Source organism: Malaclemys terrapin, chromosome 3 (assembly GCF_027887155.1).
Source record: "Malaclemys terrapin pileata isolate rMalTer1 chromosome 3, rMalTer1.hap1, whole genome shotgun sequence".
Lineage (NCBI taxonomy): Eukaryota > Metazoa > Chordata > Testudines > Emydidae > Malaclemys > Malaclemys terrapin.
The window spans coordinates 120,780,488-120,803,406 of record NC_071507.1 but is presented as its reverse complement, the minus strand read 5'-3'; the positions used below and the strand labels follow the sequence as shown (position 1 = coordinate 120,803,406).

Below are 22,919 nucleotides of genomic sequence, written 5' to 3'. Positions count from 1 at the left end.
GGGCAGCCCAAGGGTAGGCAAAGGCAGCAGGCCCAAACCCTCCTTGCTAATGATGAATGGCTTGTATACTGCAGTCTGCCCCAGTGAGAGGGGGCTAGATGGTGACTGGCAGTAGCCATCATAGACTGAGGAAAGGTGGGGATAGAGGGTTGGGGGTTCCCCAGGGAGGGGAGACCCAGAGCTGTGGGGGTACTGCAGAGGGCAGAACCCTGAGAAAAAGGGGCACTGGGGTCCGGGTGGGACATGGGGGGCCAGCAATAGGCGAGACACTGGCCAGCAGAGGGTGCTCCAGAGCTGGGGAGCTAATTCCTAGGACGACCAGCAGGAGGCACCGTGGTAGGTGAGTCGTTGCATCGCTACACCCCCCTTTTTGTCCTAGGACTACAAGGATGTTAATGGGCCTTTTATTTAGCTGTGACATTCTGAGTACCTTTCCCAGACCTGAGGAAGAGCTCCCTGTAGCTTGAAAGCTTGTCTCTCTGTCACAGCGGTTCTCAAGCTGGGTATGTCTAACCCTGGGGATATGCAGAGGTTTTCCGGAGGGTACATCAACTCATCTAGATATTTGCCTAGTTTTACAACAGGCTACATAAAAAGCACTAGCGAAGTCAGTATGCACTAAAATTTCATACAGACAACGACTTGTTTGTACTGCTCTATATACTATACACTGAAATGTAAGTACAATATTTATGTTCCAGTTGATTTATTTTATAATTATATGGTAAAAATGAGAAAGGAAGCATTTCTTCAGTAATAGTGCACTGTGACACTTCTGTATTTTTATGTCTGATTTTGTAAGCAAGTAGTTTTTAAGTGAGGTGAAATGTGGGTGTACACAAGACAAGTCAGACTCCTGAAAGGGGTACAGTAGTCTGGAAAGGTTGAGAGCCACTGCTCTAATCAACAGAGGTTGGTCCAGTAAAAGATATTACCCCATTCACTGAATATTTTGGGCATTTTGGAGCTAATACAACGTTTTCCATTTGACTAATGTACAATGGCTGACAATGATCGTTCATATGTATTTAAGACAATTATGTGGTTGGGTTTTTGTCCTAGGGACTTGGAAGTTTTTCGGCTTATTTATTAATTTTACTAATTGGTTATTGAATTCCAGCTTTTGTGGAGTCAATGCTTAATATGCTAGTTAGAAACTTAAACATTGATTTGACATAAAATTAACAAGCACATTTAGTTTTGGAGACTTTAGTTCCTTATATTTGCCTTTCAGATGTCATTGAATTGTATGTTGAATACTAAAAATGTGGAAGGTGTCACCATAGAACTAAAATGTTTTCTTTTCGTTAAAATTCATAAGATAACCTCTATTTTCAAAAAATCTCTTTATTCCTTTGGAAAATGAAAGGGGTGTCCGTAACATAACTCCTGGTTTAAAAAACAATCAATAGTGGGATGTAAACTAAAAGTGACACAAATTTAGTTCTACCATTGCTATATATGTGAATTATGAAAGAAGCTGAAGTTATGTTCAGTTTCCTAGGTTTCAAAGGCAGCAAAGAATTGTGAAATTTTACTAATATAGATATATAGAAATGCAGAAAAGATGATGCAACAATAGATGCTATATAATGACCTACAAGATCTTCACCAAGCATTCTCAAAACTATGATACCCATACAAGGAAATAAAGAAAGAAATCAGAGCCAGACGTGTACCCAGAAGCCTCCTGCTACAAGACAGGCCCAGAAGAGAAACCAACAGAACTCCACTGGCCATCACCTACAGTCCTCAGCTTAAACCTCTCCAACGCATCATCTGTGATCTACAACCCATCCTGGACAATGATCCCTCACTTTCACAGACCTTGGGAGGCAGGCCAGTCCTCGCCCACAGACAACCTGCCAACCTTAAGCATATTCTCACTAGCAACCACGCACTGCACCATAACAACTCTAACTCAGGAACCAACCCATGCAACAAACCTCGATGCCAACTCTGCCCACATATCTACACCAGCAACACCATCACAGGACCTAACCAGATCAGCTACAACATCACCGGCTCATTCACCTGCACGTCCACCAATGTTATATATGCCATCATATGCCAGCAATGCCCCTCTGCTATGTACATTGGCCAAACTGGACAGTCACTACGCAAGAGGATAAATGGACACAAGTCAGATATCAGGAATGGCAATATACAAAAACCTGTAGGAGAACACTTCAACCTCCCTGGCCACACAATAGCAGATGTAAAGGTTGCCATCTTACAGCAAAAAAAACTTCAGGACCAGACTCCAAAGAGAAACTGCTGAACTCCAGTTCATTTGCAAATTTGACACCATCAGATCAGGATTAAACAAAGACTGTGAATGGCTATCCAACTACAGAAACAGTTTCTCCTCCCTTGGTGTTCACACCTCAACTGCTAGCAGAGCACCTCACCATCCCTGATTGAACTAACCTCGTTATCTCCATACTGATTTATACCTGCCTCTGGAGATTTCCATTACTTGCATCTGAAGAAGTGAGGTTCTTACCCATGAAAGCTTATGCTCCCAATACTTCTGTTAGTCTCAAAGGTGCCACAGGACCCTCTGTAACCTTTGGCATGCGGCCCCTCAGGGAAATCTGCTGGCGGGCCGGGATAGTTTGTTTACCTGCAGCATCCACAGGTTCGGCCGATCGCAGCTCCCACTGGCCGTGGTTCACCATTCCAGGCCAATGGGGGCTGTGGGAAGTGGCATGGGCCGAGGGACGTGTTAGCAGCCTCTCGAACAGGTCTTTCTGCTGGGCTCTATTTTCCTCTCTCAGCTGACATTACTGCTCCAGAAACTGAGCTGCAAACATCTCTTCACACATTGAAACTCTGTTCTCTTGCTGTGCAACCTGTCTATGCCTTTCGCATTTACCATGAATCCTCCTTCTTCTGGTACTTCACCTGATTTTTGACCCTGTCCAGAATGTCCACCATACGTTCATCACAGAAACACTGTCCGTGACAGTTCTGCATCCCAGGAACCTGCGCTGCTGAAGTAGAAGGAGCAGCAGAGGTTGAAGGGCTAGCAGAGCTCAAAGGGCCTGTTGCAGTGCGCGATTCACCACTGCGGCACCTCCTGCTGGTTGTCTCAGGGAATTAGCTCTTTTCCAGCCTGGGCGCCTTCTGCAGGCCGGTGTCCTGCTTGTAGCTGGCTCCCGTGTCCCTCCCAGACTCCGGTGCCCCTTTACCCAGGGGCTGCCCCCTGGCAATACCCCCACCAGTCTCTATGGGTCTCCCCTCTCTAATCCCCACCTTGCTTCAGTCTGGGCTACTGCCAGTCATTACCAAGCCCCTGCTCCCTGTGGCAGACTGCAGTGTAAAAGCCACTCATCATAGGCAAGGGGGTTCGGACCTGCTGCCTTCCTCTGCCTCCCAGTACCTCTATGGGCCTTGGACCAGGCCCTGCAGTCTGAGGAGTTGCTAGCCTGGAGCTCCCCTGCTCCTCTGGCCTTCCCCAGCCCTGCTTCACTCCCAGTACCCTTTAGGACTCAGGCAACTAGGTCCATCTCTCTCCTCAGCTAGAGGGACTCTTTCAGCCCCTGGCTGACAGCCCTTTTATAAGGGCCAGCTGTGCTCCGTTTGGGACGTGGCCCCAGCTGCGGCTGCTCTGCCAATCAGCCCAGCTTTGCCCCTGCCCCAGCCCTCTCCCAGGGCTGTTTTAAGTCCTTCCGGGCAGGAGCGGGTGATCACCCCGCTACAGGGCCTAAAAGAAGACCCCAAACAATGCACCTACCACAGCTGGGGCTGGATATTGTTTCAGTGCTTCACAACAGGTACAGTGCTTCCCCAGGCAAAAGTGCCTTTTGGTATTTCAAGGCCCAAAATTGATACTTTGTAAAATTGAATTACAGTATGTTCTGAGAGGAGAACCTCAGCTCCCAAGCTCCTGGGGCAAAACTCAGTTAATCACAGTGATAAGACTGCACAATGATAAGTAACAATTTAAAAAAAAAATTAAATTGAGAGCTCCTTGCCTTTTGATGGGAGAGGGGAGTCGTGGTTTACTATATAAACCTTTTCTATACTTTCAGGCATTCCGCATTCTTGAGGACATTACAATCCTAGGGGTTTCAGAATGGCACAGAGATTTTATTCCAAGCTGCCAGTGACAAGCCAGCCGCATTATCAAACTTATGGTGACAGAACAGCACATCTACGAATGGAATGGACTGGTGACCTACGGGGCTGGGCCCTTCCCTGCAATTTGACTACCTAGCTGGAGTTCTATTGTGCGAAAAGTTTGTGGCTATCAACATCCAGGATTGGATCCAAATTCATGGGGAAATCAACAGGATGGTGCATTAGCATCCACATGATATGACTGCCTGCCTCTCTATGGCTTTGTATGGCCCCCGATGTAAGCTACTCTTAACGCGTCTACCAGGAACCACATGCAAACACACAATAATACGGACACTCAGATAACTACACAGCCACCACATTTCTGGATTGCATACAAACCTCACACCATATTCTGGACATTGATTTCATCACCTATGGGCTACATTAAACCTTCCAACCCCACTCCTGGAAAGTTTTCTGTTCACAGGCGACTTGTTACGTTGTGGCATGCCTCATTTGTATGGCATGGCATATTAAAAGGGAAGGCAGTATAAGGGTCCTACTATAAACACCCCAGTGCATTTCTGTAAGAATGTGCAAGTATCTAGTAAAAAACTAATTTTAAAATGCTTGTTTCACTGTTTGTGCTTCCCGGTCTCCATTTTGAATTTCACAGATTAGTGCTGGTGGGGGAGTAAAGGGGGTGGGGGGGTTGATGCCGGGGTCCTAGCATGCAATCCACCATTATTGGATATCATTGTTGCCCAAGGCTTGCAATAAATTTTGCATTGGGAAATAAACCAAAAATTGCTCCCATGCCTATATTAATAGCAACAAACATGGAGTCAGAAACTTACCAAGCTCAGGGACTATTTCTGCCTTTTGTGTTTCTGAGGCTAGTTCCGTGGCAGGCAGCTCCCTTGGGATGGCATCAGAAAGCTCCTGTGAGTAGGGACCCAGAATGTGCTGTAGCTGCTCCAGCAGTAAAGTCTCCTTTTGGACCAGTTTGAGTACAAGAGTCACTTTGGCACCCTCATCCAGCTCTTGCTGGCTCCTCTCCAATCCAATACTGGATTCATGAGTGCACCATCCCAGCTGACCAGGCTCTTATGATGTGCTGATGGCTCAGTACAGTACCCAGCACCTGGTCAAACTCCTCATAAAAGGGACAGGAGGATGGCGAGTTCCCAGAAGTGCAGTTCTCGTCTCTGGCTTTCCAGTAGTTGGCCTTGAGCCACTTAATCCTCTCCATGCACTGGTCACCAATCCCCAATGCTGCCAGCTGGTCCACATGACCATTCCTGGAACTCTGGCTAAAGTCAAATTGTTTGCTTGCCTTGCACCAGAGATTAACCAAAATCTATCTGCTCCTGTGACCAGCTAGCAGCATGCTTGGTAAAAGGATTTCTTCTTGTCCGTGGCCTTACAAATGCAGGAGAACAGTCTCTCTGCCTGCAGCTCAGCACTTAGAACAAAATGAAAGGATTAAATGCTGGTTCCATGGCAGGCAGTTCCCTTGAGATGGCATCAAAAAGCTCCTCTGAGTAGGGACCCAGAGTGTATTTGAACCAGGAGGTTGCTTCCGTTTCCTGGAAGTTGATTGACCAATCTTGCAAAATGATGGTTGTGGGTCTGAGCCCCCTTGGGAGTTGGGCTCGAACGCTCTATCCCTGCTAGGTCTTGTGGCCCAGGCTTGGGCCCAAGTTAGACAGAATTGCGTGTAGCTGGAAGGGGGGGTTTGGACTTGAGCCTGAGTCTGAGCTCGAGCTCTCATTGCAGTGTAGACATACCTTCAGTGTCTACAAGCTCTTACAAAATAATAACCATGACTCTTGGTAGAACAATACCAAAATCACAAAAGGGAAAGCTCAACAAGTCAACCTAAATCTGTGTACCAAAGAACAGAAAAGCAATAATTAACAAAATATTACCTACTTTATCAGATTTGAAGCAATTGAAGTAAGACAAATATATCAAATGTTAATAGACTTAGAGGAAAAGTTTGAAGGATATTTGTGTAAAGTAATGACTTTACTTTAAATCTAGAGTCTTTCCCTTTCCACAATGGGAATTCGACATTTGGGATCCTAAATATGATAGAAAATGAAATAATCCTGAAGAATCAAACAGTTCAGCACCAAAAGAGTACACAACCAGAAAATCAGTATGGGACCACTGTCAGAGGCCAATGGAAAAGAGTCAAAACTAGAAAATCAAACAACTGGAGGTTTTGAAATGACCCATAGCTCTACATAGTTGAACAACGATTTAATATATTATGTTCATAATTTACAAATGATTCTTGGACAAGGGTCTATACAAGATGGAACTGTAATATCTAATATATTTTTACAAATATCCAAGGTATAATGTGTGTCTCGTGTAACCTTGAATGAAAATTGTCATACAACTTTAAATAAGTGCAGGTGACAGTGTACATCAAAGAAGACATAGTGACCTGGACAAGAAATTGCATATTTATCTTTATTTTGGTATGAGGGCCAATAGCTCTGGGAAGTGTATTAAGTTACAGATACAGGATAAACAGAATTTTAGGGCTTCTGTGTTCAATGACGTGATTTTCAGAAAATTAAGCTATATGAGTGGCAACTATGTTGTAAGACACAAATATACATAGTTTCCATGGTGGTGTGCCTCCTCCCCTCCCATCTCCCCATCTGACACTATTTTCTTTTTGTGCAAATATGACAAAACTGACAACAAAAGCAGAGCCATCAACTTTGCATGACAAGCCATACTAAACAACTTTACCAACCACAAAGTCTTGAGGCTTTGAAATTAGCAAGGCTGCATGCCATATCAAAGAGAAATTGCTGGCACATCCTGTTTAAAATGAAAAGAGGCAATTCTGGTCTTCAAGCCAATCTGGCTGGACTCCACGTTTATTTTCAATATTCTTCCACAAGTAAAAACTGTCTGCTAAAGATTACAGTGTGCTAGTTTCCTTATTACAAAGTGGTTTTTTTTGTTTTGTTTTGTTTTTTGTTTTTTTAAATACAGGTTGGCCCTATTGTATGCTAGAATAAAAAGTCTTATTTTATTTAATGGTCTAGGAAGTCGGGGGACTTAAGCATGAGCTGGAAGGGATGAACTTAACATACTGAAGTGCTTTGCTGAATTGGGACTGTAGTGTCTCCACTCTTACTAAAGAGTGTTCCTGTCTTTACATTTTCTTATAGGTTCTTTTTACTTTATTCTGGAGTCATGAGTTGCAGGAGAGAATTTTTGGTGTCTGTTTTTAAGGTCACTATTCTTGGTGCAGGTCTCCATCTGTCTATTTAGAGACTTATATTATGCTTATTACTATGGTGGGCTGAGTGTTTCTGGAATTTTCTGTCCCATAGATTCTCTTTGAGTCTTTCATGCCTCTTTGTGACAAAGGAAGAACAGATGATGCTTCCTCGAGATCCTGTTAATCTTAAGGGATTAGCTAGGATGGGTCATCTGATATGGTCCTTTTCCTAGGAAAAGGGTCAGACCTTATAAAAAGAAATACTATTGCAATGGTCCAATCAGTGTAATAACACTAAGAGTGAAATGTATTATTTTGGATCACTACAGGATTACTTGTTTTAAATAAGAGACAAAATCCAGGATCCAAACTGGAGCTCCAGTTCAAGAAGGTACTTAAACTGTGCCTAACTTTATGCATATAAGGTGTCCTATTGAAATCATTGAGACTACTGGGATTTTTTAAGTTAGTGTGTGCTTAAGTATATGGCTGAATTGGGCCCTTGGATCTCTCATGTGGTAGCAAAACTCATTGCCTCTGAGTCCCTCTGCCAGCTTAATTTTTGGGTGTTTTAATTTATTTACATTCTACGTCGTCATATTGGTCACTTTTACTGAGTTAGTTAGTGTGATAAGTGATTTGAATCAAGTAAATTTAAAAACAAATGTTACACTTTAAGGTCCTGATTTTCCAGCTAAAAGAAACCCCAAGTTATGGCTCTTGTTCCTTCCTCTATCTGTCTTTCCCCCCATTAATATGGCATCATGTTCACGTTCAGAGATCCCTACTGTATTATACTGAAATGCAATGGAGTGCAGTTGAGAGCTATAACTATCATAGCTGTTTTGTTTTATTTTTCAGTGTGTATAATTGCTCTCCAAAGTCTACTTAATTACTATGCTTTTGGGGTTTTTTCTAGGAATCTCCATTTCAGTCCATGTCCCAGCACTTCAGAGTCAGTGTAATAAATTCTGACCCATCTTGAAATCCCTATAGCAAGGATTGAAAAAAGAGGTGCCTCAAAACAATATATATATTTTTAAATGCAACATATAGACATAACAGTACAAAGAAGCCATTTATATAAGCCATTCAGTCTGTAGGATGATGGAATGTGTTTGTTGATATCAAACATTCTAATAAGATCTTCAAAGCTGTCACAATAAAATGTTTTGTCCCAGGGGCAGAGAAGGTACAGACTGGTCACCAAAATGTGGCCCTCAATACAGCTAATGACCACTCTCTCACTTTTTAATATAAAGATGAGGCCCTTAGACAACAGGTCCCAGAGTGCAGTGCTCCACCTGATCGGAGAGAAGGGAATTGCATGTTCTGACCTGTAGGATTCTGTTAGTTGCATCACTCTATTAAGGATAAGGGCAGCTACAGTTTGCTTGACTTAGCATAAACTAAATCTGCACACTCTGCAAATGTGCAAATTGCCAACATCTCTTGTAGTGCAAAGTTCAAACCCTTCTGGGGTAGTACATATTATGGAGACACTGTTAAAATGATCTTTGGGTGAGTTGTGGTGATTCCCTCAGAAATGTTATACTTTATAATTTCAGTCCCTATTGTAAAGCTGTAACAGTGTTATTGTGAAGGTGCTCTGGAATCTTCATTGAAAATGTATTTTTTTCTGTTCCTGAGCCAATTTTCAAATCTTAAAACTCAATGTATTTTTAAATGGAGTGACTAAATCATTTGCTGAAAAGTTTCCACTCCAAACTTGGATGTTACAACCAAAAAAAAAAAAGAAAAAACAGCCAAACTCATGCAGAAGAAAAATTGAAAGGGGGGAAAAAAGAAGCTTAAATACCAATTGTCAGTTCAAACCATTTTTTAAGGTAAAATAATAAACCCCTTAGAAAGGGAGTTTGTAATTCATGTTTGGTACATCCTTAACTTTGTGCCATAACTGGTGCAGTTTTTTTCTAAAGACTTTTATCTGTTCGGTTTTACCCCTTTTGAAGTATTAGCATTGTTGAAGCATTTAAATGAAATGATATGCAAGCACATTGAAACATAAAGGAAATTGAAGAATATGTTTTCAATTAAAACTTTCAATGTAGCAGGTTCATCCCTCTTTTTGTTAACAGACACTTTATGTAACAAGCATCACTGAGTGGCTCTGTAATATTTTGAACCTAAGTCTTTTGAATTCACAGGAATTACCCCATGTTAATAACTCAGCAAATACCATAATTAGGCTATTAAAAATCTAGCATGTGATTAATCTGAAAGAAAAGTAAAACTGTTTTCAAATGGTCTAATAACTAGATCATAACCTCTTATCAATTTGAAATGTATCCCATTGGAAACATGAGGGGATTACACAGCAGAAATAGGGTTTTTCATTCTCTGTGTGCATCACATGAAGAAATATTAAAGGCTTATGAAGGCTCAGTAAATCATTTTGCTATTCAGACACTGAATTTCAGATAAGTGAAATATTTGCTGGTATTTTTGTTTTGTATCATATTCCGAGACTTGAAAAGAATGGAATGTCTTTTTCCTACTTGCAGTAACGTTTATTGCTTCTTATTCAGCGCTTGCTAGTAAAGATAATAAAATGTGAGCATAAATCAGCCTATTTTAAGAGACATCTTGTTTTATATAATAAACTTAGATCAAATATTTTTCTTTTAAAATGTATTACACTGTTTTACATTCATTTCATCTGAAAACAACACAATTGCTTTTTTTTTTTTTTGTAACTGCCATGTATTTTAGTAATTCCCCCCCTCCCCACCCCCAATCTTTCGGGATGTCTGGCATGACTACATTCTCATCCTACCTTTTAGCTGAGTGAAAGATGTCTTTGGATAGAGGGATGCTTGCTGGATGTCACAAAGTTGCCACTTTCTCGGTGAAGGGGTGCTCCTCTTGCAGCAGTCATGATTCACAGAATCTTTCAGCAGGCATTTCAGGAGGGTTAAAGTGAGGCAGCTCACTAATTCAAAAGCCTTTTTTGGTAGCTTTTGGACTTTTTAACTTTTTATGCAAAGCTAAGCTGAATCATATGCTGGCTACTGAATGATGGATCTGCCTTCTGAGTCAGTTCCAGGAGAGAATAATTTTCTGTTTCCCAGCAGTTAAATGGCTCTGTATGAGAGGTGGAAGGGGATTGAGGATTCTGATTCATCTGATCCCATGTGTTAATTTAAAGACGAGTATGACATTTATTTTGGCATACATCTTTACACTGGGATGGGATTAGTATGACTTGGAAAGCAAAATCTCTAGTGTTTCTAATTAATCAAAATTATTTGTATACTTTAAGAAAAAAAAACACTCTGTCATTATGGTGTCTTCCCATGTTTATTGCTCTGTTCACGTTACAGTATCAAAGTTCAGATTTCAGAATTGTTTGGATAATTCCTGGGAGGTCTTATTGCTGATTCTACATCTGTCTTCCATCTTTGTGCTACTTTGAGTTTTATATGTACGATATCAGCCAGATTTAGGATGTACAGGAGCTTTGCCTGAGTAAGGAGTGATGGTTTTAAGAGAATTGACTGTAGGTTTTAGGGTGGGACCCATGGAATAATCTCCTCTCCAGCCCCACTTTCCTCACTCTTCCCCATTTGTGCTGTCTGTTTTGGAACCCTGAGTATCTCCATTTGTCATACACTCCTCCGAAGCCCAGGTCACAGCTGTTAGTTTTATGATCAAAGAAGGTTCCATTGGGTTCCATTGTAAGTCCATCACTTTTGCTCTTTAATTAACTGGAGAATGCATAGTCATATAACACAAGGCACTTCTTTATCATCAGAGAAAGAGAGCTTTGCCTCTGGAGTATTTTCAGGCTCTGTCTCTGGGAGAAAGAATAGGACCAGAAAATTAAATCTCATGAATGGCAATGCAGTGGGTGTGCATTAACTGTGGATCACTTAGTAACTTTAATGAAAGACTTCTAAAGCAGCTATTTAATTTTCACATATTTATAATGTGATGAAGTGGGTCTCATGAAATAATGCATCTTTAAGTGAGTGCTGATACAAAAATGAACCAAACACCATTGTGGTTGCTTTTATGTAGTATTACAAATGAATGATAGAAATTGCAGATGAAAGATACCATTCTTTTGCTAGTGCAGAATATTCCCTACAGTACATTCTTAGAGATGGGCCAAAACTGGAACTTCAGCTCAGAATACTTGGGAATTTCAGATAGGTTTGGATTCAGATCCCCAAATTCAAACCTGCCCGTATGGTTTTGGTTTTATGTTGGATCCAAAATGGGAAGGGGTTCGCTTTCCATTTCTGGTTCACATTTAGCCCAAATTTTGTCAGAATAGTTCTGTAGAAATTCTTTTGTCCTCAGATGGAAGAAATTCTTTAAGAGCCCAAACTCTAGCCCTAATTCTGCCTAGAACTTGAGCTCTGTACTTAATGCAATCTAGGCATGGCTTGGAACCCTGGCTTTCTACCCACCTTCATTTGAGTTTCCTTGCAAAATTATTCCATTTGGATGAATCTAAGTGGGATTGTCAATATTTTTAACAAGACTATTTTCAAGATAATGGGTGTAATCCTGGCCGCACTGAAGTCTATGGAAGTTTTGCTATACAACCTTAGTCTGGTCCCCTTCTGCATATACATTGTGGCAAAGCCTTTAATCACATGATCACGCACTATTTTTATCCACATGGCGCTCAGGGAATGAATCAAGGTTGGTTAGTGAATGAGGCTGGTATCTACAGGACCTTTGCCTCATTTGCTGAAGAAGTTGGAGGTTTGTAATAAATGGTGCGGGGGGTTGGAGGAAGACAAGGGATGGTCTCCTGGATAAGACAGATGAAGGATTCTGTCCCTGCTTCTGCCACAGAATTCCTATGCAGAACCAGACTTTGCTCCTGATCCACGTGAGCTCAGTGGCAGAACTCCCAGTAACGTCAATGATGCAGGATCAGGCTCCAAATCTTTTAAATCAAATGTGTGGCAGTTGGCAGCTAATTGTATGCTCCTCATTTTCTAAGTGCTTCATATTAACGCACGTTAGGGCCTGAGTTGCGGAAGTACTGAGCACTCACAACTGCAATTGAAGTAAGCATATAAAGTGCCATAAAATGCTAAGTATTCTGAAAAATAAGATCCTAGGCATCTTCAAACGGTCACCCAAAATGAGTGGACACTTCTGACGCTACTGTCTCTGTGCCTCAGTTCTTGACCTTATAAAATGGGGATGATAATACCACCTCGTCTCACAGGAGTAGGTGCAGATAAATTCATTTAGTGTTTGCCAGGCACACACATTACAGAAATTAGTGTCACAGAAAAGCTAATGAGTAAATTGATAATTCTGTATTCATAGCAATGTGTGAAGGGTATGCAGAAATAAGACACTGGTCAATATACTGAATGATGAGGATAAAATGAAACACTGAATGGTTGCCTATTTGGTGAGCACCATCCGTTGTATGCACTGAATGAGGCAGGGGTCTTTTGGAAAAAATTGTGTGTCATCTGGTAATGAAAGTCTGTATCATAATGCAGATGCACAAGAGGGCTAATTAAGGTTGCACAGAAAACCTTAATACTGACATTTCCTATCTTTTCAGTGCTTGACTTTGTAACCTTAATGTTCTTTTAATGTAGGTTTCTTCTTTTTTCTTATTTAATTCATTTACTAAACTTTTTAAAAAGCAAACTGAAAAAATAAAATTTCCATCACGTAGGAACACATTGACTCCTACATTGTGTTATCAGCAGGATTTAATTCCCAGGTCTGGTGCTTACAGACCCCTCTGCCCCCATTCCCAAGTCTGGCTCCTTCTAGTCTGCGCCCTCCAGCATGCCGCTGTCCACTCCCTCCCATCACCTGGCTCTTGTCAGAGTCCTCCTCTGCCACCCTCCCCTGGCTCCTGTCTGCTCCCATGCCTCCCTGACTTCCATGTGTCTTCTCACTCCACTGCATTCCAGGTTATTTTCTTCTCTTCCAGATTGATTGGGTGCCAGCAATTAGAGCATTGAGAGCATTTGAAAGATAATCTGTCTTTCAATTCTGGTGCCTCATGCCACTTAAGTCACTAAGAGGAGGAATTAAAGGGACTTTTCAGCTTGGAAAAGAGACGACTAAGGGGGGATATGATAGAGGTCTATAAAATCATGACTGGTGGAGAGAAGGTAAATAAGGAAGTGTTATTTACTCCTTATAACACAAGAACTAGGCGTCACAAAATGAAATTACTAGGTAGCAGGTTTAAAACAAACAAAAGGAAGTATTTCTTCACACAACGCACAGTCAACCTGTGGAACTCTTTGCCAGAGGATGTTGTGAAGGCCAAGACTATAACAGGGTTCAAAAAAGAACTTAGATAAATTCATGGAGGATGGGAATGGGCGGCAGGGGATGGGATGGATCACTTATGAAAGTTCTTTTCAGCCCTGGAGCCTTGGGATGGAGTTTGCGATTTCAAATGTGTAGGCTGGTTGGTACATAGGAGTTTTTTGAGGATGGACTATGCTCATTACAGATGGAAACTTTGGAGAATTTAGCTGCTGAACCCTAAGAAGCCTCTACTGCACATGTGCAAACTGTAAATTAGGATAGACTTTCACTGGAATGTCAGAAAGGGCGATTCTTAACACCAGGGCAATGCCTCTGCCAGATTTCAAGTCCCTCTCCAAAGCATAGCAGTGCTAGAGCTTCCCGGTGAAACAGTTGTAAAATGTTTTAACATCCAAGAGTCCAAACTGAATTGTTTGAGTGGACAGAAGAGTGACCATAGTGGAAGTCATGAGGACTTCATGAGCCTACCAAAAACTTTAGTCATCTTAGCTAGGAGACTCTTTGCATGCAAGCACAACAGCAAAACCTAGATATACTTCTTCAGGAGGAGAGGTGTACTTATCCCAAACGCCTTCCCATTATTGCACCATTTGGAAACTCCAGCAAGAAAGTGCAACAGTGCTCATAGTGACTCCTTCTTGGGACACATGATTCTCTAATTTAGCAAGCACCCAGTGCCTGCTATGTTTCTGCCTCACAAGACAGGATCTGTTACCAAGGGCCTATTTCTCCATCACAAACCTGAGAGACTAAGCCTATCTGCCTGATTTTTTTGAGAGGAAACACTTGAATGGCTGTTTAGTCAGAGTAATCAACACTTTACTTGCTTCCACAAAGTCTCTTTCTCAAAATTTTCAAAAGTGACTATTGACTTTTGGACCTCAAGTTTTGGGTACCCAGTTTGAAAAACTTTAAAAGGACCGAAATTTTCAGAACACCCCCTTTTCAAAGTCTAGCCTTTTTAAGGTGTCTCAAGTTGGCCACCCAATGTCACCTGCTAATTTTGAAAATCTTGGCCTAAATATGAATAGGAGTATAAAATTAGTGAGGCAAAAGTTTTTCAACTTCTCCTTATAACAGTGTTGTTTTTTCCTTTGTAAAGAGTTTATTTGCATGGTAATTTTGGAAACAACAATAGACTCAGAATCAGACAGATTTTTATTTTAAAGTAATATATCTTTAAAATAATATTTGCACAGGAAATTAATTTGTAAGATGAGGCAAAGAGACAACAACACAGTGAGGGGTTAGAAGTAGTTGTAGAAGATGTGCCAATAAAAACACTTTGTTTCATGGGTTCACTTGCACAAGCATGTGCTACCCCATTGTTTTACAAAAAAGAATCTTCATTTCCTAGTGGAAAGCAAACTGCAAACATCTACATGAAAGTAACATTATAAGGCACATTTTCAGGGTGTTGCCTGTCTAGTTCCACTGTGCTGAAAACTATTGCAGGGCTTAACTCTGGAGTCATCAAACAAACAAAACTCCCATTGATTGTCAGTGGGGGTTTTGTTCATGTAACAGTTCAGCATTGCACTATAAGGATATAACTTTAACTTGAACAGGCAAAGCAGTTCAAAATTAAGGCCGAAATGCTGTCCTTTGCTCGTTTTGCTATGCTTAAGTTACTGTTATTGAAGATTTTACCTACCATATGTCTTGCACATCATGCTTAGTTAAGAACTGGTTTTCAGCCTTCAGTCTTGCCACTTCCTTTTGTTGGTTTATATTGGGTCCTTAATGTTACATTGACATAGCAATTTTTGAAGTTTAATTTTCTTTAAAAACAAATTAGATAATCATTTGTGGATTTCTAAGATGTTATATTCATGACTTTTCAGTGAGATTTAATAAGTATTGATGTACATTAACATTAGAAAACAATAGACCTGCTAATGACTCATCTTATAGCTACAAAAGGGCTGTTCCTGGTAAAAGATCTAACAGGATATATCCATATACAGGCACCATTTGTAAGAACTGAATTTCATTAGATTCTTAAGATGTCTGTGACTGAAACTTACAACTTTAGTAAATACTGTAAGTAGCAGAGTGCCATTCCTGTGCTGTACTCAGGAGCTTTCCTCCTATCAATTCAATTATTTTCCCTTTCTGTCACCCCTCCCTCATTAATTTGGCTACTACAATACATTTTTGTCAAAAGGAACATTTTTGCAGCATGCAAGCTGGATTAATCTGACGTCTGGAAACTTGTTCCCAAAACTGAGCACTCTTGACTGACACTGTTTTGACCCTGACTGCTACATGTTCGGTCATCTGTATTATTACAGAGTAGTTTGGCTGTCTTTGTGGGAATGGAAGCTTTCTGCCCTCCAGAACCACATTGAGGGCCATCTCCTTTAGTTTCAATAGTATTGAAGGCTCAGAACCTCTTGCTGGTAGGTAAACTTGATTGTTAGCCCTTTCCTTCACTTCAAATATTTTTTTTTCTTTTCACCTTCCAGAAAGGAGGGACGAACTACTAGAGTGCCACACATCCTGGCCATACGTGCCATGACATCCATTACTTCAGATCAATGATTTTGGGGCATCTTCTCTATTCATTGTAAATAAGTGGCTTTGGAGTGGTGGGGGTTATCCCAGCACAATGGAGTCCCAGTCTTGTTGGTCACTGGTCACTACTGTAATACAAATAATAATTGAAAATCCATGGTAGTGATTTTCACCTCTGGGCCCACCATCACTAACACTCTCTCCTTGCTCCTCCTTCCTGACACCGCATTCAAACCAGCCAGCCTCCAACCTTTTTCCAACTGAAATCTGCCTCAGCTCCCTCTGACCCACCACTCTCCTGCTCCTTCCCTCATTCAGCTAGCCAAGCTGAACCCCCCCTGAACTTTGCTTAATTGGACCCCTCCCTGCACAGTGTACGTAGTTGTGTGCGTACACACACATGCTCACTCTTCCTGCTTCCAGTGGTGCTTCTCCTATCTACCCAACTGGGGTAGAACCCAAAACCCCCTCTTGTCACATGCAGAGTGCACCTCCAGGCCTAAACTTCACTCAGCCCTCCTCAGCTCCGGTCAGTCACTCCAGAACCCCTTATCTTCCCCTCTGCACCAGTCTAGGCTGTGGCTACAATCCCTTATTTCCCTACTCATTTCCCTCCTAGATGTCCCTATTTCCTCATTCTGCTCTATGAATCATAAAAACGGCCATATTGGGTCAGACCAATGGTCCATCTAGCCCAGTATCCACCACGTGTTTCATTCCAAAGAACACCAAGAGGGAAATGCAGGTGAGATTCTATCTTGTGAAAATGTTTTAGCAATCTAAGCATATCTCAGAGTCTGTAGACAATCTTAGACCTTCCTAAAATGGATTAGGCTGATCCAAGGCTTTAGATTGGTTCAATCTGCCTTCAGACTTTACACCACGTAAAACTGCTAACAAATTCTGAAAAATATGAGTGGAGCAGGGGATGGGTAGGATATCAGGAGGTTGTAGAAGGATGTAAATTGAAGCAGCAACGTGTAGCTGCTTAACCTGAGTTAAGCAAGGTAAAATTAATTCATTCTTATTTTTGTGGGAATATCTCTTCACTTTCACTTTTGAAACGACGGAATAAAAAAAAGTGGGAAAGTTTATTTAGGAAGTGTGAAAATGCAAAATGTTTCCAAATATCTGCTCTGTTTAAAATCCTTTATTGAAACAGTACAATAGTAACAAGGAAAACTTTTTCTTGTATTCATACAAGTAGGAAAGCTTATACACTAGCAAGTTTTTCTTCCATGCTTTAAGGATAGTAAGAATTTTCCATTTTAAACCTTTCTGCCTGTTAGAAAATTCCTGCCAAAATATACCATGTGAATTAGGTTGCGTCTGCGGTTTGTTCAGATTGCTTATGTTTCGTGACTGCAGTTTCTTCCTTTCCTTTTTTTAATAAAAAGTATTTAAATTTCATCAAAAAATTGTAATGAGGAAAAATGAAGCGATTCAAATCTAATTCTTTTGATTTCATTAATCAAGCTGTTGCCCAGTACCAAGAGACTACAAAACAGAAAATACATGGGAGTATGAATTCTTTTTTGTGTCCATAAGAACAGCCATACTGGGTCAAATCAATAGTCCATCTAACCCAGTATCCTGCCTCTGAGGTCAGGCCTGCACTACAGAGTTAGGTCGACGGAAGCTGCCTTAGGTTGATCTGTTAATATGTGTCTACACTACTGGGTCCTTTACGCCAACCTAAGTTGCCTCTGATGTCAACTTCTGTATTCCAGCTCAGCGAGAGGTGTAGCGCTTAATTCGATTTTCATAGGTTAACAGCGCGGTAGTGCAGACACAGCGTTGTGTAATTTGACTTAATTGGCCTCCAGGTGGTGTCCTACAATGCTCATCTGTAACTGCTGTGGAGATCATTCTCAACTCTGCTGCACTGGAAACAGCTCCGCCCCTGCTAAAGCCCCAGGAACTTTTGAATTCCGATTTCCTGTTTGATCAGCATTGGGTGCACGCTAGCACAGACACATGGAGACTCCACGCCCCAAATGCACTCCAGCCTGGTCTGCACAGGAGGTGGTGGATCTCATCGCGTGGGGAGAAGAGTCTGTGCAGGCAAAGCTCCGATCCAGCAGAAGAAATGCTGACATCTGTGAAAAGATTGCTTGGGAAGTGGGGGAGAAAGCCTACATGAGGGACATACAGCAGTGCCGGTGAAAATGAAAGAACTTTGCCAAATGTACCATAAGGCAAGAGAGATGAACAGTCTTTCTGGTGCTGAACCCCACACATGCCAGTTCTACAGCGAGCTGCATGTGATTCTCGGGGGTGACCCTACCAGTACGCCCAAAAGCAACATGGACACATCTCAGCTGTGTGAGTCTAGGGACAACAAGGAGGACGATATGGTGGATGAGGAAAAGGAGGAGGAGGAGAATGGGAGACAGGCAATCGGTGAATCCATTCTCCCCATGAGCTAGGAAATATTTTTAATCCTGGAGCCCTGTGGGTCTCAGGACATCATGGTGGCCGACCGTGATGCCGGGGAGGGCACCTCTGGTGAGTATACAGTTCCATCAAATTCCAGTTAAACTTTAGTGGGCACGCACATTTGGTTTCATTGCATATTTACTGTGAAGAAAAAGCGAGGTGCTGTGGTTCTTTGTTTCCACGAGGCCACTCCAGCTGCGCAGAGTGTGGCCCCCAGAAAACACTGTTTATGTGGACTGGGATAGCACAGGAATCCTCCATGGGGATCTCTAGAAAACTTTCATGGAGGTACTCTGCAATCCTTTGCAGAAGGTTTCTTGGAGGGCAGCCTTATTTATTCCACCATGATAGGACACTTTCCCAAGCAATTCCCAAATTAATTCTGCTGGCATCATGGCTAGGTGCTTTAGAGGGAATGAATATAACAGGGTTTGAGTGATCCATTCCCTGTCATCCAGTCCCAGCTTCTGGCAGTTAGAGGTTTAGGGAAACCCAAAGCATGAATTTGTGTCCTTGGCCATCTTAGCTAATAGCTATTGATGGACCTATCCTCCATGAACTCATCTAATTCTTTTTTGAACCCAGTTACACTTTTGGCCTTCACAGCATCTCATGGCAACAAGTTCCATGGGTTGACAGTGTTATATGAAAAAGTACTTTTTAATGTTTGTTTTAAACCTGCTGCATGTTAACTTCATCAGGTGACCCTAGATGTGGTGTTATGTGAAGCGTCAAAGAAAACTTTCCTATTCCATTTCTCCATACTATTAATTATTTTAGATCTTCCTATAATGTTTATACAGCTGTTTGTTTACCCTTCTGTATGTTTCTATTAAAAATAAATAAATCTGGAAATAATATCTGTCATTCTGAATGTATTATAAAAACCCTCTTGTGGTGTATTAGTCATTATTCACTATTATTCTTCTATTGAGATGATATTAATTCTGAAAGCCAAGTATCTTTTCCTTAATTTATCACTTGTTTAATTGAAAATTATTTTATGGCTCATTTATAAACAAGTTGAAACTGCAGTATGCATTTTTCAAGATAATAATATAAGCTCTATCTGTATTACATGTGCTGAATTTTAAGATTCTCCAGTTATACAAGTTAATTATTTACACCATAATTATTATGGTTGTGGAATCCAGATTTGTTGTGAAGGCTAGACAGGTCTGTCTCTCTAGGATTTATACGGCTGCTATTATCATGATATCTCAGTGTCTTCTACTCAAAGTAAGCGAATTTCTTTCTTCCAGCGTTGTTGGTAGGAACAAGCTTAAGCTTATTGAATTTTTTCATATTGCCAAATGACAATCTGCTGTAGAACAGTTTGCTAAACTCATGAATTACACATGTAAGCCAATCTCAGAATTATTCTTTGCAACTTGTTCATGTTTATCATTCAGAATCTAAGTGCACATTTCAAGCATTTGATTGAAATCAAAACAGGTTTTAATACCCAACTTAAAACTGTAATAAATACTCTTAGGCTGAGATTCTTAAAGGCGCTGAGGGGATTGGATGCCCAATTTGCATTTATGTTTAAATCCCATCTTCAGTCAATACAAAAATGTTAATGCTTTTAATAATTTTTTTTAAGTTACTGACCTGACCTTAAATGGGTGCTCAGTTGAGTGATGAAACCAATTGTAAAAATAATAATAATAATAAAAAGTAGCTGCTATTAATGGAAGCTAACAATGTTAGAAACCACTAGGAAAGGGATAGATCATAAGACAGAAAATATCATAATGCCATTATATAAATCCATAGTATGCCCACACCTTGAATAGTGCGTGCAATTCAAGCTGCCCCATATTAGAAGTGGAAAAGGTACAGAGAAGGACAACAAAAAAGATTAGCGTTATTGAACTGGTTCCAAACAAGGAAAGAGTAAAATGACTGGGATAGTTCATCTTAGAAAAGAGATGACTAAAGAGGGATATGACAGCGGTCTATAAAATCAGGAATTGTGTGGAGAAAGTGAATAAGGAAGTTTTATTTACTCCTTGACATAACACAAGAGCCAGGGGTCACACAATGAAATTAATAGGCAGCAGGTTTAAAACAAATATAAAGAAGTACTTCTTCACAGAACACACAGTCAACCTATAGAACTTATTGCCATGGGATGTTGTGAAGGCCAAAAGTATAACTGAACTCAAAAAAGAGCTACTTAAATTCATGGAGGATAAGTCCATCAATGGCTATTAGCTAAGATGGTCAGGAACCATGCTCTGCATGTCCCTAAACCTCTGACTGCCAGAAACTAAGACTGGATGGCAGGGTGGATCACTCAATAATTACCTCGTTCCGGTCATCTGGCACCAGCCAAGTTGGAAGACCAGATACTCCGCTAGATGGACCTTTGGTCTGACCCAGTATGGCTTTTCTTATGTTCTTAAATGGTGTGGCTAAAGCACAGGGCTAGCACAAAACACTCCAGGTTCTATTTTTGGCTTTCCAACCAATTTCCTGAGTGACCTTAGATAAATCACTTAACTTCTCTGTTCTTCCGTGTACTTACCTGTAAAATGGTGGTAACACTTGGCTGCCTTGACGGGTCTTTGCAGGGATAAAATAAGGAAAAGATTCTGTGTAAGTGCAATAAGTTGTCTATAATTTTTAGATTAACTCCCTTTGCTCAGTGAGGTAGCAATCCTTATTATGGACCAATATCTGTAATTTTTTTTTATAGGATCATGAACAAGTATGTCCAACCACAAATCTTCTATTTTGTTTTTATCCCTGTGACTTTCAAATGACCAAATACTAAACAGAAATATGATTAAGTACCTATACTTATTCTCTTATTTTGAGACTTTGTTTGCCAATGTTCTGCCTGGATCTGCATGTCACAGCCAACATATAACCCTGTGGAAAGATGCGTTTATAATGGGAACATAGACACAACAAATGCTAACTTCCATAGCCAGCAGATGCCACTGTAATTCTGAATGGCATATGGTAAAATGTCATTAGTGGGATTTAATGTTCTAAAGGGAAAAATAAAATTTTATTATTTATAATCAGCAATCTTAACTTATATTGAATTGACTTACATTGGAAATGATTTATAATTATTTGGTGGTTATGTTAGGTTATTGGGAGTTTATGAATTTAATCCTTGTCTGAAACTTGCTAAACTGTGCTTCAAGTTGAAATAAGAACATCAGAAGTAAGTATGTGTCTCTTGACTGGTTTAAAAACATTTATTTTATGTTTAATTATAAAAAGATGGCTATTTTCTGAAGCATAAATTAAAGTATAGGTTATTTTAATCATGAAATTCAGGGCTTAGTGTTTGCAACAGTGAATTAAAAACATCCAGCAATATGAATGTGCCAGTAAAGCTTGAGAAAAAGAAATAAGAAACTATTAATAAAGGAGGAAAATACCATGGATTTGATCTCTCAAAAATTAAAAGGTAGTAAAGAAATAAGACATCTGATCATAGTTCAAAGAAATAATATTTTTTTGAAATAGTATTTATTAAAATCACATTTTTGTAAAAATAAAAGTAAAATAAGAGAGAATCAAATATTGGATTTGCTTAGATTAACACCCCCCCCCATAAAAAAAAACCAATACCTGGGGCCTCATAGTCTTGATTTTGTTGTTTTCATCAGCAGGGCCATCCGTAGGGACAGGTGTGGGGCCCAGGGTGGAAGTGACAGATTCGTCTCTTCTGGGACCGATTGCGCCGGACAATCGCACCACCTGTGGGGCCCCCCCAAAGCACAGGGCCTGGAGCAGGGGGGTCAGGAGTGGAGGTGACAGATTCATCTCTTCCAGGACCAACCATGCTGGCCAGTGGCGCAGGGCCCAGAGTGATCGTCCTGATTCGCCCTACCCAAGGGACAGCTCTGTTAATCAGAATTGATAAATCTACTCTTTCTGACAGATAACTTGTACAAATAACATTAGATATCTTGGGGAAGTATGTTTGAAATATGTGTTAGAGATGGGATTTAAAAAAAAAAAGAGGGTAAAATTTTTCAAAGTGATTAAGACTTTCCAAAAGACATTTAGAGCCAAATTTTAAAATTTGGGCACCTAGTGGGATTGGCAAAAGCGCCTAGGCACCTAACTCCCATTGAAATCAATGAGTTTTAAGGTTCTAGTGCTTTTGAAAATCCCACTAAGTGCCTAAATATCTTTAAAAATCTGTCCCTTAGGCATTTAGGATCCTAAGTATAATGAGACATGGGCCCCTAAGTCCCTAAGTCATTTTTGGACATGGGATTTAGGCTCCTAAGTAACTTAGGTGCTTTGGGAAATTTTATCTGTGGTCTAAGCCTAGTATACTGGAATTATAATTGTTGTCCAAAATAATACACTG

At 40.6% G+C, this 22,919-nt stretch overlaps 2 protein-coding genes across 4 annotated transcripts in view; one reads left to right on the top strand and one right to left on the bottom strand.

Moving 5' to 3' along the window:
• Positions 1 to 10,426, bottom strand: part of COL10A1 (collagen type X alpha 1 chain) — a 77,012-nt gene extending 66,586 nt beyond the window's left edge. For 2 of the 3 annotated variants that reach the window (XM_054023743.1, XM_054023747.1), the window contains exon 1: positions 10,119 to 10,426. The gene's annotated coding sequence lies outside the window, so the exon portion shown is untranslated. The remainder of the gene's footprint in view (positions 1 to 10,118) is intronic. The other variant, XM_054023744.1, reaches the window with a different exon arrangement.
• LOC128834717 (dermatan-sulfate epimerase) overlaps positions 1 to 22,919 on the top strand; it is a 293,933-nt gene that overhangs the window by 96,136 nt on the left and 174,878 nt on the right. The window lies entirely within an intron of this gene.